The sequence below is a fragment of the Melopsittacus undulatus genome, chromosome 4, assembly GCF_012275295.1.
Source record: "Melopsittacus undulatus isolate bMelUnd1 chromosome 4, bMelUnd1.mat.Z, whole genome shotgun sequence".
In the NCBI taxonomy this organism is placed as follows: domain Eukaryota; kingdom Metazoa; phylum Chordata; class Aves; order Psittaciformes; family Psittaculidae; genus Melopsittacus; species Melopsittacus undulatus.
Genome location: NC_047530.1, coordinates 4896116 through 4915354, shown reverse-complemented (window position 1 = coordinate 4915354; position 19239 = coordinate 4896116). Strand labels below are relative to the sequence as shown.

Genomic DNA, 19239 nt, shown 5'->3' with positions numbered 1-19239 from the left:
TATATATTTTATATTGGGGTTTGCTTTCTTTGGTTTTGGGTTTTCTTCTCCTAAAAATGCCATTTCAGCAAAACCATTGATATGTCTGATGCTGCTTCAGGTAAAACCTGAAGAGATTATTTATAAAGTCATTATTCCAGTGCTTTCTTGGGTATACACAAAATGATTGCAAAGACAGGGATTCAAATGCATCACTTTGCCCTGAATCCAAATGGTTTGACTTGAAACAACACATTATGGGATTTCCTTGAAAAAAGAACAAAAAAGGACAAAAAGCTATTGCCAATCTGGAACCTACATTTTTTGTCTTTCTTGTCATCACCACGTTTCACAGATCAGAAATGGCCATTTTTTCATCACCTTTATTGTCCCACAACATTTGTCCATCTGATATGCAGCACCCTCGAAGGAGAGCATCCTGGGGACACACACCCCATCCCTGTGCTTCACTTCCAGGTATAAAGGCTGCTTTATTGTTAAAGCAGCTTGGGTCTCGTCCCCAGTGAAGACAGGGTTGCTGTCATCATCTTCCAGCCCCACTTCGAGGGCAGAATTAGGTCCCACCATAAGAAGTGATCCTAGACCTGGGGACATGTAATAGCAGCACAAGGGGGAATGGCTTTAAGCTCAAAGAGGGAAGATTTAGATTAGACATTAGGCAGAAGCTCTTCCCTGTGAGGGTGCTGAGGCGCTGGCACAGGTTGCCCAGAGAAGCTGTGGCTGCCCCATCCCTGGCAGTGTTCAAGGCCAGGATGGATGGGGCTTGGAGCAGCTGCTCCAGTGGAAGGTGTCCCTGCCTGTGGCAGGGGTTGGAGCTGGATGAGCTTTAAGGTCCCTTCCAACCCAAAGCAGTCTGTGATTCTGTGATTTTCCTATGACACAAGAGGACAGATGGTCAGAGCTGTCAGATGTGCTAATAAAAACCCAGACTCATCTACAAAGTATTGATTATTTCCTCCTCTTCGCTGTTGCCAGCAGCTGCCTGCCGCACACTGAGATGGATGTGCTGCCCTGACCCAGCCCCTTCCACAAAACAATTTCATCCTTCCCCTCATTGCCTTGCTACCATAACTAAATAAAACAGCTCTGCACCAACTGGATGCTGCGGAGGCAGAGGGCTTGCCTGGGGGTGGCTGCCTTGGACAGAGACCACCCTCACCTCCCTGAGCCCAGGAGGGAAAATAGAATCATAGAAAGGTTTGGGTTGGAAGGAGACCTTCAAAGCTCATCCAGCCCTGCAATGAGCAGGGACATCTTCAACTGGATCAGGTTGCTCAGAACCACATCCAGAACTGAGTATCTGCTCTAGGTTCCCACCCTGCTTCCTCTCAGCATGCATTTTAATGTTCAGCACTGGATATAACAGATGCTCCTGATGCATCTGCCTCAGCACATTTCAGAGGCATCACGTTGAACAGGCTGTCCTGTTCAGAGATGCAGAAGGCAGGCTGGTGTTTCTCCATCCCAGGACTGCACAAACAGAGCTCTGCTGTGCCTTGGAACTAAGGCTCCATGCATCACACAAAAGGCTTTCTCCTGTATGAGGTGGGATGGCTGCAAGACCTTTCTTCTTTGCAGATGCTCCTCTGCCAGACATCCATGAGCACAGCTCGGGAGGCACCATGGTCTCCCCTCTTCACTCCCCACTGCTGTCCATGGACCTCAGGACTCTGTCCCCAGACTCTCCTTAAAGCACAGAACATTCCTTAGGGACAGTTCAGGTATTTTTCCTTTCCCTTTCCCCTCTCATCCAGGGTCCAGCTGGCTCAATGGCAAGCGCAGCCCTCTCCCTGCTCCCCTCCTCCTTGTCCTGGTTCACAATGCCTCCATCCCAGGCTTTCCCCAGGTCCACAGCTCAATTTGCTTTTCATCCTTCCTTCTCCACCACCTCATTAAGTGCCTCAGCCAAAGCTCCTATGGGACACGGAGCTAGTGACTGAACCATTTGCTTTCCTCAGTCCTGCAGTACCATGCTGCATCCCAGCGTCAGCCCCGAGCCATGGGAGGAGATGCTACACCAAAGTGATTGTGCATGTACTAAAGCTGCTGGGAAGGCAACTAAAGATTGTGTGTAGACCTGTGTAAGGATGCAGCACTGTGCAGGTGAAAGACCTCCTACAGATCAGCCCCTGCCCTTTTAAGTCTTCTCCCAAGTGCCTCCCGAGATGCTGCCTGCATCCTGTTGCTTGGGGAGCCAGAGAGAAATGCACATGAAAGCCTGAGGTTACTCATCAGACCACAGTCCCACAGAGCAGTACTAATGCTGTGACCCCATCCAGCATCAAAGAGAGAGGGGCAGAGCTGAGAGCATGTTTTGTGATGCTTGTCCTGCCGTTGAAATACTCGGCAGGGAGGACAAAGGCTCTTCCCAAGGCTTTGCATGAGGAAAAGGTGGATGGGAGATCTCAAATAAAGCAGAAGGCCTCTGGCCCTTGTCTGTGGATTCAGACCTTGTTTGAAGGTTAATATGTTCAAGAGCACGTTTATACATGCCAGGAATAACCCGGGAGCCCCTCGTGACACTGGGTGACACAGATGCTTAAATCACATCTGAACAATGACATTTACTACTCGTGAACCACTCTGTGCTCGTTCCTCCTTCGAAACAATCCCGAGTGATCTCCTTGAATGCAAGTTTCTCTTTAAAACAGACAGCATGACATATTTTGACTTCCCCTGTTTGACAATATCATCGTTATTTCATCTCAATAACGTAAAACATGATCGCTTCAGCTTCGCCTTCTCCTTTCTTTGCTCTGTGTGCTTTTGTATTACATTATCATATTTCAGTGTCACAAAGCCCAGAAGGAGTGCGTATAATATTTCATCTCTTGTGTGTGTTCTGGCACAATCACACTGAAGATTCTGAACTTTATCACAGTGAAATGTTTCACTATCACCAAGCCAGGGCTGGATTTGTTGTGGAATTCTGGTCTGGTTTATTTCTTTTCTTCCTAGTGTTCAATCTTCAGCTTTATTTTTGCCCTTGTTATGCAGCAAAACCAGCGATTGAAATGTCAGATATTCCCTCTGCAGAAATGTTCTGTTTCCCAAAGATTCATTACTTGGCTTCTGTGAGATGAGAGATTTCAGCCCAGTTCCCAGCAGATGAGCCATCAGTTTCTAACAGGACACTCTTGTGTTTGCAATGACCTCATCACACTGGATGGTTCAGGATGTGGTTCCCCATTAGGCTTTGGCCATGAGGTTAAAGCAAGTCCAAAGGTTCCCACCCCATCCTGCCTCTCTGTTTCCCTCACCCAGCACATCTCCCTGCTCTTGTTTCCATGCTCCTCCTATAAACCTCTACACTGAAATCAGCTGGGTCAAGCACAACAGAAACCCAAGGGGCAGCATCAGGACAGAGATTGAGCTGCCCAACCACTGCCACCCCTCCATGTCCCCAAGGTTTGCTGTTTACCACATTATCATCCTCTTTCCTTCCAATCCCATCTGGTCTGAGCTAAATGCAACATTAACATGCTAGCATGCTGGATTTGCTCTTAGAGCATCCTTTCAAAGGGATGCAGTGATGTGAGCCCCATACCAGGATGGGCTCTGGTTGAGGATGGTGGGGACAGCAGACCCTGCAGCTCCTATGCAGAACCAAAGCCAGTCTCTTCCCCTGCACCAACTCACTTGGATAAAACAAGTCTGTTTCCCTGTGCCCACGTTTATTCTCTTTCACCCATCACAGGGAATTGTGTAACAGTGCTCAACACCATGCACCCATAAACAGAACGCCCGTTTGTATTGCAGGGAAGGACTGGGCCAATCCCACTTCCCCTAAACCTTCTTGAGCACACGGAGCTGAAACACCCCTCTGGCTCCTTCCCAGCCTTTTGTTACTCCGCGTTAACGACTGATTCCCAAACCCCCCCTTCCTTTCCCTCCTTCCCTCCCAGGCCCTTGGCCGCTGCTCTTTGTTCCCACTCGTAACCCGCACGGACCGCGCAGGTAACACACACCCATCCCCTGCCGCGCACGCATCCATTGCCTCCCATCGGGGCCGCCCCGTCGGGCGGTGGCTGCGCCGGGTCCCGCCCGCTGTGGGCCGGCCCGGGCGGGGCGGGCGGGCGCGGTAAAGGCGGTGCCGAGCGGGGCCGGGCTCAGTCTGGATCGCTTCGCCCATGGGGTAACCACAACGAGCCCTCGGGACCCCCCCCCCCGGCTTTGCTGCTGCTGCCGGGACGTGCGTTAGGGCGGTGAGTACCGTGCGCGTCCCCCCGACGGGGTCTCCGTAACCAGGGGCTTGGGGGTTTCGGGGGCGCGGACCTCGGAGGGGGCTCGCCGGTGTCAGGGGGGGTGGACGGATAGACGGACGGTGGGAGCAGCCCTTGTGTTGCTCTCCGTCCTGGCCGTGCGTGGTCCGTGTGGGATGAGTGGAGGAGGAGGAGGAGGTGGTGGAGCGCTGCATCCCGGTGGGAGGTGGCAGGGTACCCGGCGGCACGGGGGGGGATTATAGCCGTGAGTTGATGTGCGGGTGGGTGGCTTGACTGGGAGCTTTGTGGCTGTCGCTCCACTCCAAGGGAGTCCCATGCCGCTGCGTTCCTGGAAGTGCTTGTCCTTTAACTGCTTGCTCGGGAAAAGCCACAGGAGGAAGGACTGTGGTCCCCAAACGGGCGGCTGAATGGGGAGGCTGGGAAGTCAGCCTCGATGGCTGAGCCCCTGGGACTGGGATGAGGGAGGCTGGCAGGCTGCGCTCCCATGGGATGTGCCCCCGTAGCTGTGCTGGGGAGTGCTGGCTGCAGGGAGGGCTTGGCCATGGGGGAGAGGTTGGAACTTGGAAGGGTATGAAGGGAGAGGGATGCATGAGAGCTGTGATGCAAGAGGGAGCTGGGGAGAGGAGATGGGACAAGCCCACAGAAGGGGAAGGTGAGAAGAGGCAGCTCTCAGCAGGCTCTGCATCCCTGCCTGGGCACTCGCATGTCCCTGCACAATGAGATGCCACTTCTGTCTCTGCTGATCAAGTGCATTGCTCTGTCTGGAGCAGCAGCAGCTCTTGGGCTTTCCTGGTGAGTGCAGTTCTGAGCAAATCAGGCTGAGGAAGAAGCAGCCCATGGCAAGGGGTTGGAACTGGACGATCTTGAGGTCCTTTCCAAACCAAATCATTCTATGATTCAGTGTGTGCTCCTTGCCCTGCCACTGCACTGCATAGGGCTGGACTGTGTGGAGCCTTTTCCTTACATGAGCAATGTCCCTGTCCTTCTCACAGCTGCTCAAGAGACGGGGCCAGCAAAGCCTGAGCTGCAAGTACGTAAATGGGTACCATTTAATCCATCTCCTCTGTCTGCAGAGGCTGGCAGTTATAAATGCCAGCAGCAACCAAAGCCCTTGTTGACATTAGGGCTACCACCAGTACAGCTGAGCCATGAGAAACTACAGAGTATGCAAGAGAACTGGCTATTCCGGACTTGGCATAAATAACTTGCTTAGTAACTCTATTTGCACTAAAGCAGAAGCTGCTGAATAACAGTCTGTGGATGAGGAAAGCGGTTTTTAAACGAGTAAATAGTAGTTACTGTTCAGGAAGGGGAGTTTCCATTGGGATAAAGTTTTCTTAGGTTTTAGCGAAACCCCAAAATAAGCAAGAACTAAGACTCAGCATGAAGGCATCTCAACTACCCTAGCCATATCTCAGCTGGGTTGCATAAGTACACCTGATGAATGCACGTTGTGAGGAACACCACGAACATACAGTGTCCTGGTGCCCTCAGCAGAGAGGGGCTGGGTACTGATGGCAAAGTGGGACTTGGTTGCTTCAGAATGTGCCTGTGTGTTCTTGTTCTTTGGGATCGAGGGGGCTTTTCTCTGGGGAGGTGATTTGTCCCAACCAGGAGTCTGGAGGTGATGACTGCCATACAGTATCAGGGGAAGCTGATCCCTTCTGCTTGTGGGTCTGTATGAGGATTTATGGTAGAGAGATACGAGCACCAGAGCATCTCCAGTGATGGACATCAAGGCAGAGTTTGGGGTGGCCGTTGATAATAAACCACAGAGATGCTCTGCCCTCAGGCTTTTTGTCTATTTGGAGCTGCTTGGAGGCTGGGGCCTGATCCAAAGGGAAACATTTTGCTATTGTTCTCACTGAGCATCGAGTGCTGAAGTGTGCAAAATGCCCAGAGTACATCTGCAGCTGGTGTTCGCTTCTCCTGCAGCTTTCTGAAGGTCAGAGTGTTCAATAGCAGGGGCTGGGGCTGGGAGGGATGGTTTCACATGCCAGTTCCAAGCATCACTTTGAGCTGTTTTGCATCGTGACATGTTCCTTGCTGTATGTGTGCTTGGTCTCAATCCAATAGGTCCCCAGATTTCTAATGAGAATGGGTAAATGCTGTTACAACACAAGAGCATCTCCCTCTGTTGCAGGCAGGGTGAGCTGCCCAGGAGGCTTTATATTGACCTGGGTGCTATCCTGGGCTGGCAAAAGTGAGAAGAGACCAATGGGACCATGAAGTGGAGGAGTATTTCTTCCTAGTGCTGTTTTTGGTTTCAAGCCTTCCCCTTGCACAGGAAGAAAACAGCACACGTGCACCAGAAACATGTTGAGATTGTTTATGTTCTGCTCCTGGCCTGGCTCCAGGGAGAAGGGTTTGGTGACCTTGGCACTATTGGGACATTATTTATAGAAAGCAGATCTTCTGGGTTTTGTGTTTTTGACGTAGGAATGTGAAAACAAGCTTTGGGAGGAAAAGACCCAATGCTGGCCCCACATATATTGGGACTTTCTCCAAACCAGGAAGAACAATAACTTAAGGGGTGACCAGGTGTTTACATTGCTTCCTGCCTTCCCTTGGAAAACAGGGGTTTGGCTCTGCCTGGGGATCACACACTAGCACGAGTTCACTCCATGTTTGAAGAGTTTTTGTGCAAGATGCTGAAAGATGCTCCTAAAGCAAAATCCAGCTATAACCAAAGATACTTCAATGGTGCAGACACAAAGGGAAATGACAAATGACTCTCTGGCCCTCTTGGTTGTCATCTTTTTGAAGCTTTATGTGATCTGCAAGGGTTAATGCATCTTAGAGTGTTTCGGTGCCCATCTGTGGTGCTGGTGAGTGTGACTGACCCCGATGACAGATGGAGACAATGAGGCTGGGAGATGCAGAGGGTCTTGCTGGATAACCAACCACACAGTAGCCAATGCTATAGCTAAAACCCCAGCAGCAAACTTTCCCTCTGGGCTTCACAGTGTGGTACATTTCTCCCCCTCATCAGTTAGCTAAATCCCTAAATGTCCTTCTACCCCTCTGTATGCAAAATAGGGACTTACTGAGCATGTCTGTGCATAGGTTCTGATGGGGAAGTCCTTGCCTACACTGTACCTGACCCATCTCTACCAGGCCTTGGTTGGACCCTTATCCAGTTCATCTTATAAGGCAAAACCAAGGACCTAGAGGATATCACGGGATCATCATTTTGGCCATCCCAGAGGATTTCCAAATCCACAGTCTGAAGAAAGCTCTAGTCCAGATTTATACCAACAACCACTGTGGTTGTGGAGAGGAGGGAGGAAAGATCTGCTGCCAAAACAGGGAAATGAGAAAACAGTCATAAATGGGTTTAATGCTAAAGGTGAGAGGCTTCTGTTGATGCTGGTGGTAAGAAACCACACACTTTCTGAACCTATAGAGCCCAGATCAGAAGCCTGAGCATACGGGAGCTGGAAAGTTGCTGGCTCCATTGCCGCAGAGCTTCCTAAGAGCCTTCGTTAGGGATCTGGATTCAGACGATTTAAGCCAAAGGCGAGGAGGAGAGCATGGGGTGAGAAACGGTTAGAAACAAGTCAAAGAGTGATTCTGTAGTCCGGTCTCCTGGGGAGCGGCATTAGCAGTAGGAGTTGATGTAGCCGGAGATGCGCACAGAGGAGTGTCTGATAACGCTGCCCACCGCCAGCCTCATTGTTTGAAGGGATTCTGTGTTTCATAGGGAGATTAGCACATCATCCCCTTGGCAGCTGCCTGCCGCTGCATTCGGAGGGAGAAATCCCTCCTTTTCTTATTGAAATCAGGCAGGACTTCAACTGTCAGGCCAGAGGGGCAGGAGGAAGGCAGGTGCAGGCAGAGCAGCACACAAAGGCTTGCAGCCCTCTTGTCTTAGGCTGCATCCTGCCTGGGTTGAGAAAGTCAACAGTTAGAGGCTGTGTCAGCAGCCAAACCTATAGAGAAACCCTACAAGTCTGCAGGAAACTACTGTGGGTGACTCAGCTGGTGTTTTTGTCTGAGTACACTTTCATTCAGTGACCCATGAGGGCAGCAGGAGCGCTCTGTTGTGGTGGTGCCATCTTATACGAATGGAATACAAACCTCCGGTGTCCGGTTGTTTGTGGTTGTGGAAAGACTTAAAAAGCTTCTCCAGCTGGCAGAGAATATGTCAGGAATTCACTGCTGAGCCCTGTAAACACTCCAGCCCTTGGTAGGGTTTAAACTGACACAGGGGAGTTCAGGTTGGATGTAAGGAAGAAGTTCTTCCCTGGGAGGGTGCTGAGGCGCTGGCACAGGGTGCCCAGAGAAGCTGTGGCTGCCCCATCCCTGGCAGTGTTCAAGGCCAGGTTGGACACAGGGGCTTGGAGCAAGCTGCTCCAGTGGAAGGTGTCCCTGCCCATGGCAAGGGTTGGAGCTGGATGAGCTTTAAGGTCCCTTCCAATCCAAGCCAGTCTGGATTTCAGTTGCAATATTTCAGGTCAATATGAAGCCTCCTGAGCAGCTCATCCTGCCTGCAACAGAGGGAGATGCTCTTGTGTTGTAACAGCATTTAGCCATTCTCATTAGAAATCTGGGGACCTATTCGATTGGGACCAAGCACACATACAGCAAGGAACATGTCACGATGCAAATAGTATCTGCTATGATGTAAGCAGCATCCTCAATGGTCCCTGTATGGTGTTGCTGGTAACAAGATACATGGGCGATGGCCTGGGCACAGCCTGGGTGCAGACATGCTATAACAGGAGCCTGTAATAAAAATAGGGTGGCATAATGCCCGCAGCAAAGGAGTTCCAGGAAGCAAGCTATTCTCTTAGGAAACAAGGTGTCTTAAAGGTTCATGGTTTTAAGTCCCTCTGAATCCTTCTGTTGATGTTTAATGTCAGTTGCTTGGCAAATCACTCTTGGTAAATGCTCGGTGTTATACCAAGGAGGTAGAAATCACAGAATCCCAGACTGGAAGGGAGTTTAAATCCCATCCAGTTCCAGCCCCCACCACAGGCAGGGACACCTTCCACTGGAGCAGCTTGCTCCAAGCCCCTGTGTCCAACCTGGCCTTGAACACTGCCAGGGATGGGGCAGCCACAGCTTCTCTGGGCACCCTGTGCCAGCGCCTCAGCACCCTCACAGGGAAGAGCTTCTGCCTAAGAGCTCATCTCAGTCTCCCCTCTGGCAGGTTAAAGCCATTCCCCTTGGCCTGTCCCTACAGGCCCTTGTCCCAAGCCCCTCTCCAGGGTTTTTGTAACCCCTTTAGGCACCGGAAGCTGCTCTAAGGTCTCCCTGGAACCCTCTCTTCTCCAGGCTGAACAAGCCCAGCTCAGTGCAAGCTGCTTCCTCACGGAGGGGAGGAGGAAACTCAAACCCTGCAATACTGGGTCTGAGTGGTACTGGTTTTTCACCAAAACCTTTGTGGCCTAGGAAAAAAGTTACTGTAGAAGCTGCTTAATAGTAATAAATAGCTCCAAACAATGCTTCATGGAAAGTAGAAATGTGTCAGGAGTCAAAGTCTACACCAAACAGGTTTGAAGATTTTAGACCATCTGTCTGCACATTCCCAGGTTGTTTTCATGGTAAGTGAGAATAAAATGTAGCTGCCTTTAACACCAGCATTGCTGATGGGGGTTCTGTAAGATGTGGTGTGCTTCCGAAGAGCAGGCACCTATAGTGCAGCATCCCACCCTCCTTCCCCATTGCCTTGCCAGTGCAACTGTTTGCTCAGTGGGATGTATGAGTGTGATATTGCCTTGTCTGCTGGTAAACCCTCTGGTGCTGCACATCACTTATTCAACAAGTGCCTTCTGTGAGCTGTGTGTGTCCACTGCTTAAATCTCTGGGCAAGTAGGATGCACTGAGGGTTGATAGATGGAGGTATAACAAAGCAGTTGAGCTTATCCCCTCCAGCCAATTTATTCCCTGCATCACATCACCATGCAAACCAAGTGCCTGTCATTTGTGTTTGCAAAGAACATGAGGGAGAAGAGACAAGCCTGCAATCCCCAGAGCCAAGGCTGCACACAATGTCACTGCAGGTAAAGCCATGGGGAAAGTGTTGTCTAGACCCTGACACTTCTGTGCCATGAGCTCTTTTAAGCAGGAATTTGAGCTATATGCTTGCTGATAGACATGTATATATACAGATATACACAGCAGCAAAGCACTATGTGTGTGTATACACACACTGCTATATAGTGCTTATAGTGCTGGAGCTTGTGTCTGAGACTTAAAAGTCTGGAACCAAAGGGAGGTCCTTAGATAATCCTTGTTCATAGAGATGAGGCATCTGGAAACACTGGTTTCTGTGGTTACTTGGGACTCTGATTTACCAGTGCTGCTGCTGTTAGCACTTTGTTTCCTGGGTGTTCCTGTTGCCTCCTTGTCCCTGAGGAGTCAAAGGCAGGGAGAAGGACTAGTCCATGGGACCTTTATCCTTGCTTTCCTAAGGCTTCTCTCATATTACTAGGCTAGATGACTGTGGGACCTCTCAGTTCTTCTCAAGGCTATTCCTACCACCAAGGCTATTGATGCCATGCACTGACATCCACCCATTTGTCACCTCCATTCTATAAGGAGGGAATTCTTGCTTTAGATCCTTAGGCTGATGTGCATCCTCCATGGCTGTGCCTAAGAGTCACTTAGGATATACCTTCTCCATGCCAAGCAGAAGAGAAGGGAGCCCCTTTCCTTCAGGTTACTATCTAGGGTTTTTTATAATCCCAAAGTGTGATTCCATGTTGTGAGGGTGGGCAAAAGTGGTGTGGGGTTTGCCTAGGATTGGATACCAAAAAGCTGACTGTGGGGATCAAGAACCTGTCCTGTCCATCTATATAAAAGCAATCAAAACCCCAGTCTCACTCATCTAGGCTCCTCCTGTTATCTATGGAAAGAGGTAAGCCATTGCAGGAGATGATGCACGCTATCTGCAAGATGATGCTTAAACCATGACACCTAAAATAGACACCTCTGGGGGATGGCTCACCCTGCCTATTTCCCAGGGAGCCAAAAAGAGAGAGGTATGGACAGCTATAGGTTCATGTTATATTTGCCTCTTCCAAGGAGCACTCTTCACCTATGGAATGCTTTTGTTTTGGGGTGGGGACAGACTCTGTGTGTGATCCTCACCGTACACATACACTGGCCTTTTGTGGAACCTGTCAGGCATGGGAGGCATTGTCTTTTTCAGTCTCCTTGTTATTATACCCTTTCTGTGCTGAAAGCTTTCCAAAGGGTGCTTGTGTGCAGAGTCCCTGTTTGCTGATAATGCGCATTATGAAATCCTAAAAGGAGGGCTGAGATTAAATGTCACACACTTCACAGTGGGGGAATTGTTGATCTGTGCTGGGTTGACAGCTCATGCATAAACAGACGTGCACATACACGTACGCTCATGCACGCAGAGCGCTTTCCCCTGACTCAGCAGCAAATAAAAGCAAGGTCAGGTTGGTGTGAGCTCCTGCGGGGTGTGTGGTGAGAGCCTGTGGGGCCTTCAGGACTGTTTGGCTTGAGAACCATGCTGCTTCTCAATTGCCTCTCCCCTGTGTGGCATCGCACTGAACTGTGGCTGCTTTGGGTTTATGCTGTGGGTTGAGCCTGACCAGGAGCAAAGGGGATATCGATGTGAGGTTCACCCCAGTGTTCCCAAAGTGCTTTCTGCTGCCAGCAGGGAGCACAGATAGGTACAAAACACAGACAGATACAGAATAGATGTCATGCTAAGCTGGCTGTTACTCAGGAAAATGCCAGGAAGGACATTTCTGCCTCTGGCACATCGTGTGTAATGAACCGAGTGCTGCACAGGAGTCCATAGACTTCCTCAGCAAGATGGGATATCACAAGCATGCAGTCAGCACTAGTGGGATATGGTGCTTGGGCAGTCATCTTTGAAATGTTAAATACCTGCTGAGCATGAGGATGAAGTTAGGTGGTAGGCTTTCTTTTCATATACAATTGGGAAACCAGAGGTATGAGCAGTTAAATGACCCGCTCTCCACTGCATGGAGGGGCAGCAGCACTGTCAGACCTATAATTCAAGTATTATTATCCTATAAGCCAAGTATTTTGGCTTTCAGGCTTCCTACTCTGGATGCTGGGCTGTAATTCTGCTCCTGAAAACAGCTCTTTTCACTTCCAAGTGCTTCCATGCAGGATACTTGTGGCTCCTCCTCATTCTGGGGGATGCTGTGGCTCTGGGGGATGCTTCAGGCTGGTGCTCCATAGACAAATCCCTGTGTACCTGCACTGCTGGCAGGTTGCTAGGAATTTCTTTTACGTTGTTTCACCACCGACTCATGAATTAGCAGAGCCTGTGCTAGCTCTGTCAGCAGCTATTTAGAAGTTTCCCTTCTAAATCTGTCCTCCCCAGCGCCTGTTTGCCCAGCATGGGGGAATTTTGCATCCAACATTTTTAGCCTTAACCTGTTGCTATAGAAACCTCCAAGGTGTCAGAGGGAGATTTTTGCCACTTGGGGATAGGCTACCAAGTGGTTGAAGTATGTGTTTTGTTGGGAGGCCTTCTCCATCGTGTTTTTGCTAAGCAACTTCCCGAGCTTGTCTGCATGCCTGTGCTTATTTCGAGCTTAAAGAGCCACAGGGGAGTGATAAACCTGGAGTTGTAATGGTGTACGAATGAGAAGGGCTTAATGTTGGCAAATTGCTTAGGGAGGATGTGAGGATGTGCTCCCAATCTGCAGTGATGGGTCTGAGTGGTGGTTCAGGGCTGAGGGTTGAAAGGAGACATTGGTTCCTGACGCAATAAATGGTTAACCTAGAAGCAGAAGTCAAGGCTGTTAATGGCATTTCCCAGCAGGAAGTCTGCAACAAACTGCTCCCTGTGGTTCTTTTCACCCCTGAGACTAAAATATAGGTGAATGCTAAAGTATTCTGTCTATTCTGGCAGCATGAGTTGCCTTTAGTAACCAGCCTCAAGAGATCATCACTGTGCAGTGGGACTCAAAGTCAGTCTACATGAATCAAACCATACCCTTTATTTGTTATTTCTAGTGAGATAATATAGATTTGACTTATTCATATATTATTAGTTATACATTATATATAATTAATATGCACTTACAGGATGTAACTATGGGAATGCTTTACAACGTGGGGGCTGGTGACAACTCAGCTGCTGACTGATGCTCACTTGAGCCATTTCCTATCAAGCCTGATTTACAGGACATCTGTGTCATGGAAGCGAACTTGACTGCTTACACAAGCTGAGGCATGAGTCCTGTGAGTGCCTGTGTGCCTGGGACTCAGGAAATACCCTGGCTACACCAAAAGGCAATCTCCCTGCTTAATGCAAATGTATTCGTCTGCCCTTTTTCCCTCCCTTTGTGTGAGCCTATACTGCACATCTGGTCATATCATGACAGAGTGTGGGAGAAGAGGAACCCTTTGTTTTCTATAGAAATGGAAGAAAAAGAATCTGATGGTGCTGGGGCATCCTGCAGCAGCTCTTCTCATGCTGAGGCTGCAAATCCACCCATGAAACAGGTTGGGAACCTGCTTTTGGGGTGCTGGAGTGGCACAGCCTCGTTTCATCTTCTGTTTCAAGGTTGTAAACATACTGGTAGCTTATAAATTGCAATAGCATTGTGCTGAGTAAGCTACTGGGCTGCAGGCATAGGAATAATGTTGCTGGAGATGTAGTTTGTCTTCTTTTAGGGGGAGAATCCATTAAGAATGGCTTTGAAATCACTGCCTTGGTGACCATGTACAATGCTGCTGTGTCACTGAGGGGACTGAATCTCCCAGATTGTAATCTCTTATGGCTTTCCTTTGGGTTATGGAAAGGGACATAGGTGAGGGATTGTTGGGAATGAAGGGGACCAACTTCCTAGGTTTGTGAAAGGAAGTTATCAGATGCTTGGGGACACACTGGAAAGAAATTCTGGGGAGGTTTGAGGTTGTTGGGGGAAGAAGTACCAAGAATCATAGAACCATAGAATGGTTTGGGGTGGAAAGGACCTTAAGATCATAGAGTTCCAACCCCTCAAGAAGCCCCATTGCACTGTGACGAGCCAGTATTCAGCAGTGTTGTGTGTCAGCATTGTGGGTCTGGTTTTTCCCTGCTCCAGCATTAATTCCCATAGACTTCCCTTGAGGCAGGTGTGAGGCAGAGATGAAATGCAGAGCTGCATCAGATTTAGTGTAAAACTGACCTGTATCACCCTGTTTGGTCGAAGGCTTCTCCTGGCTTTTCAAAGCTGCTCTTTTCCAGTAGCAAGGGTTGGTTTACTCTGGGATTTTTGGTGGTTCTCTGTGTGTGCATGTGTGCATATGGGTTTTATTTTCGCTTCTAATGTTTCCCTGTAGCAATCATCTGCAGGACAGATGGCCCGCCAAGCTTCTGGGACTGTCTCCCACAAACACCTGCCTAAGGCAGCTGGGAAATGGAAGAATTCTTCCCTCTTAATGCCCTTAAAGACAAACAGGACCCCATCACAATATGTCTTATTTCCTTTTTGCTCCATCCTCCCAGCTCCCTGGGGAACTTCACTGCTTGATGGTGGGGACAATGAGGGGCTGCAGCCTGAGGCTTCCTGAGCCATGGAATGGTTTGGGTTGGAGTGGACCTTGAAGGTCATCCAGTTCTAAACCCCTGCAGGGGCATCTTCCACTAGAGCAGGTTGGGCACTGGGAGATGGATTGCTGCAGTCAGCTAATCTGAAAGCTTTAGCAATGGGGAGGATGATGATGATGGAGGGGATGGTCTTGTATGTAAATAATTCAGATGGGAGCCACTGAAGCAGCAGACGTGCACATGTGTGATGGACGAAATGTGAAGCCTGTTTGACCCCATGTTGGGAGCCATCCATGCCCATGCAGTGGGGCTGCAGTGGGGCAGCCCCTATGGGGTATCAAGTGTGCTGGTGGCCATAGCCATGCAATGTCTGGCAAACAAGCATTTCTGTCCCCAAGTCAAGCCTGGGAGACCTGGCTTGCCATGGAAGGGTTGATGCATTGCTGCAGGTGGTGAGCAGGAGTGTGATTGCTGTGTTTAATTATAGCTCCCCTTTGAGAAGCTAGTAAAGCAACACAGTTTATTCTGCCTTGTTCTGGGGAAACCAAGCACTTTGCAGGTTTCGATTGCTATATAACACCTCCTGTGACATGGAAAGGAACTTTCCTGTGGTCCCTGCAAAAGGAAATGTGAAACCTATGGGCAGTGAAGTCCTTGAGCTGGGCCATACCTCCCAGATGCTGTGGTTTGGTCCTAGTAGATGTGCTTTCTTGGGGCAGGATGTTTTTATGGCCATGGGGAGCTTGTGGGCAGGAGCTGCAGTGCCTGGGGGCAGTGGGAATAGAGCAGTGTGGAGGAGGATGCAGGGGCTAAGCCTGCGCAAGGGATGCAGCCCTCAATCAGGCACTAGGGAGAGTTCAGGATGCATGGGGAAAGCTGAGCAGGCTTTGGATGTTCTCTTCTGCCTGCAGTGCGAACAGAGTAAGCAACACAATTTAACTCCTTTCCTCCCCATCAGGCTGCAGAGGCTTCATTGTCCCCTGCTTAGTGTGATGCTGGCTGCATCCCTTGACTTAGTGATTGCTGGAGCTGCTGTAGGCACAGGGTGCTGCCACCTTGCATCTCTGTGGCCATGGGCAGCTCTGCAGGGCTCATAAACTGTTGGAGGGCATCCAGCCATGTCTGGCCATGGGGCATGTCTAACCTACATGGGGTATATCTAATCTGCAGGGTGAGCTCTGGATGTGCTCTTTGTGGTCTGAGTTTTGTCTGCAGATGATTTGGAGGCACCCAATGAAGATGCTCTTTGCCCTAAGGATTTTGCTTTCCATTTTCCTCATGTGTAAACCCAGACAGCAGGATATCTGCTGTATGGGTTTGTAGGGAGGACACAGCATCCCTGTGCCTGTTGGAGATGCTTAAGGAAGCAGCAGGGTTGTAGCTGAGTTGGGGATGAACCTCTGGCAAGAAATGTCTCCTGCTGGTGTTGCAAAGAGCCTTCTGTACAGAAAGTGCTGGTGTTGATGTGGGAAGGGAGTCCCGTGTACCCAGCTTGTTACTGGTGAGAACTCTGACGTCTCCCTGTTGCTTGGGTGTACAGACTGTGCCAGCCTCATTGTGCTGCTGTGGTGGCTGAGTGCTGATTGTTTTGCACTGCCTGAGCATCAGGTTATTTTTGGCTTGATCAAGTTTCATTCCCTGCAGGTCTCTGAGGCTTCCTGACCTGCATAAACTGGTTTGGGACAAGTTCCTCTTCTCCAGAGTAGAAAGCTTACACCCCTCAGCCAGGGCATGGGTAGCAGTATATCCCTCACAGCAGTACCTGCACATTACTCTGGGGTTGATTTAAGATGTTTTACTAGCCCAGAGTATGCAAAGCCATGTGCTGGCATGAGAGAAATCATTAATTTCCTTTCATTAACTTCCTCATACAGTTTGCCTTGGTGTTGTGGGAAAACCCCAGCTCCAAGTATTCCAATGTGGATGCCCCATCCTTGGCAGTGTTCAAGGCCAAGCTGGATGAGCAGCCTGATGCTTTGCCCACGGCAGGGGGTTGGAACTGGATGATCTTTAAAGTCCCTTCCAACCCAAACTATGTGGGAGGTGGAGAGAGTGATGCTGTTTTGGTAGTGTCTTTATGATGATATAGGTGCTCAGCTTGAGGTGCCTGCAGGACCGGGGTCTGGTTCCCCTTGATGGGTGCACAGCTCTGGCTGCTGCAGCATCGTGTGTGTGGCTGAATCTCCTCTCTCCTGTGCTGCAGAGCTCCTCTTCACTCCAGACACTGGGAGGGAAACAGAGATGCTGGGGGAAGAACTGTGGAGGTGGGGAGAGATTGAGCTATCATTACTGTGGCACCAGTGAGGTTTCTTTGCACCACCAAGCAGTAGCTATCAGCACTGAGTGCAGTATGCTGAACAGCTGAGCAAGGGAACAGATACTGAAAGGAACCTGCGTTGAAAAGGGGCTTTGGAGGAAGAAAGCACCTCTTTCAACTGCTCACAGGCACTGCCCATCACTGAGAGCTGTGACAGGCAGTGGGAATTGCCTGTTTATGGTGATTGATCTGCACAGCCCCTGGGATGCTCAGAAACGGGATTAAGGAAGAAAGAATCTCAGGAGAAAGAGGAGGTGGAGGTTCCCCTTTGGAAACACACAGGCTAATAGAAAACATCCTCTAAATTGTTACTGTGTCAGGATAATGTAAGTATAATGTTTTCAAATCCTTGGCATCTTCTATGTGAATGTCATTGAATTCACACCAATGCATTCATTAGCTCATTATTCATTACTATTCAGTGTTAGACTGGCTCTTTCTCTGGTAGATGGGTGTAATGAGATGTGGGACTGGCTGTGGGGCCATGCCCATAGCTGTGCATAGAACAGTAGGAGTGTGGGTTTATGTACCAGAATGGCCTTCAGCGATTGTTTTATTGGCATTTCCATCTGGCCTGAGTTGTCCTGGCTCTTGGCCAGTGGTTTACCACAAATTAGTGGGAATTCTTAAGGGGAGAACAGTGTTAATGAAGATGTGGGTGAATTTCCACAAACTCCTGCCCTGAAAGTAACGGGTGAGACAACCGATAAAGGCAAATTTTGATCTTTTGGCCCATGATTAGAGTTGCAAAACTGCCTCTGTAATCACGGAGGTGTTCATTGCTGTCTTCACTAGTGAGTCATGGAGTGCCTGCCCCCTTCAGCCTCCATCACCTTCCTTTGCTTCTTGCCCTAAGGACAGATTCTTTAGATATGAAGATGTTTTGGTTTGTTTCTCTTTCCTCCCTTTCTTTTCTCTCCTTCCTTGTTTTCTTTTTCACCTGTCCCATCTTCCCTTCCTTTGCCATTTCTGATCATGAGGACAGAGAAGGAAGTGCAGGCAGCAGTTTTACCTGGCAAGAATCATTGGGTTTGGGTTGGAAGGGACCTTAAATCTCATCCAGTTCCAAGCCCCTGTCATGGGTAGGGACACCTCACACTGGAGCAGGTTGCTCCAAGTCCCTGTGTCCAACCTGGCCTTGAACACTGCCAGGGATGGGGCAACCACAGCTTCACTGGGCATCCTGTGCTGGTGTCTTGAAATGCTTATTTCATAATCATTAATTGTTATTTCATAACCATTCTCCAGCCACTGCATACAAACAACCCAGCAATAACCCTTCCAGAAGTGACCGAGTAATAGTCACCGATTACACAGTTCATTTATTCTTTGCCACTAATAAGAAGAAGTTAATTTGTCTTACAAAGGAGGAGGAAGAATATACCTATGGGTTTGTTTAATTAAAAGCACACTGTGTTGAAAAACTGAAGTCACATTAATGATACAGACAATGCTGTGATTGTGTGATTAGGGATTAATTACTTCAGAAATGACACTTTCTTTGCTTTAAAGCTATTCATTTTCTTCTCAAAATCATGAAGGAACCCAGCACACTCAGTACCCAAAGCCCTGCCAAGACCTGCAAGCCCCAGGTCTCTCATCCATTGGTAGGGCTTTGGTGACCCATGCCAGAAGGATGCAGCTGCTTAGACTGTTCCATAAGCTAGCAAGGCTTTGGGAAGGACTTTGGAGGGGAGGAAGAGTGGCTGAATAGGTACCCAGCACCTTTACAGCGGTGTGAGGGTCCTCACTGGGTACCATGCATCAGCCCTTCACTTGGGAATGTTGTCCCTGTGTCCCAGGAGCTGTGTTGGGTCAGGTGAGGGATGTAGGATGGCCTCCGAGTAGTCCTGATAGGGCTGGATTGGGCTGGAGAGCTTTGGTCAGAAAATGCTGGACTAGAAATACCCCAGCAACAGGTCTCTGGTTTCAGCAGCAGGGGTGAGAAACCACTCAGCATCCAACCTCGTGAGTCTGGATCTGCCAGGAGGAGAAAGCACTACAGCATCTGTAGTAAAAGACATTGGAGGTCTTTTGTGACACATTGATTTGTTTTATGGGGCTGATTTTGTGTGTAGGTTGTCTAGGTCTGAGTACAGATGAGTTATTTGTGTTGGCAAACTCCAGACATGGTAAATCTGAACATTTCTGCTATGTAGTAGTTACCTTTTGAGCTTCTTGCCTTGTGCTTGAATGCAGGC

At 49.3% G+C, this 19239-nt stretch overlaps 1 protein-coding gene across 2 annotated transcripts in view; it reads left to right on the top strand.

The window, feature by feature from the left end:
- Positions 1-4128: 4128 nt before the first annotated feature.
- The window catches only part of TP53I11 (tumor protein p53 inducible protein 11), a 25305-nt gene continuing 10194 nt past the window's right edge, over positions 4129-19239 (top strand). For both annotated transcript variants that reach the window (XM_005154191.3, XM_034061742.1), the window contains exon 1: positions 4129-4205. The gene's annotated coding sequence lies outside the window, so the exon portion shown is untranslated. The remainder of the gene's footprint in view (positions 4206-19239) is intronic.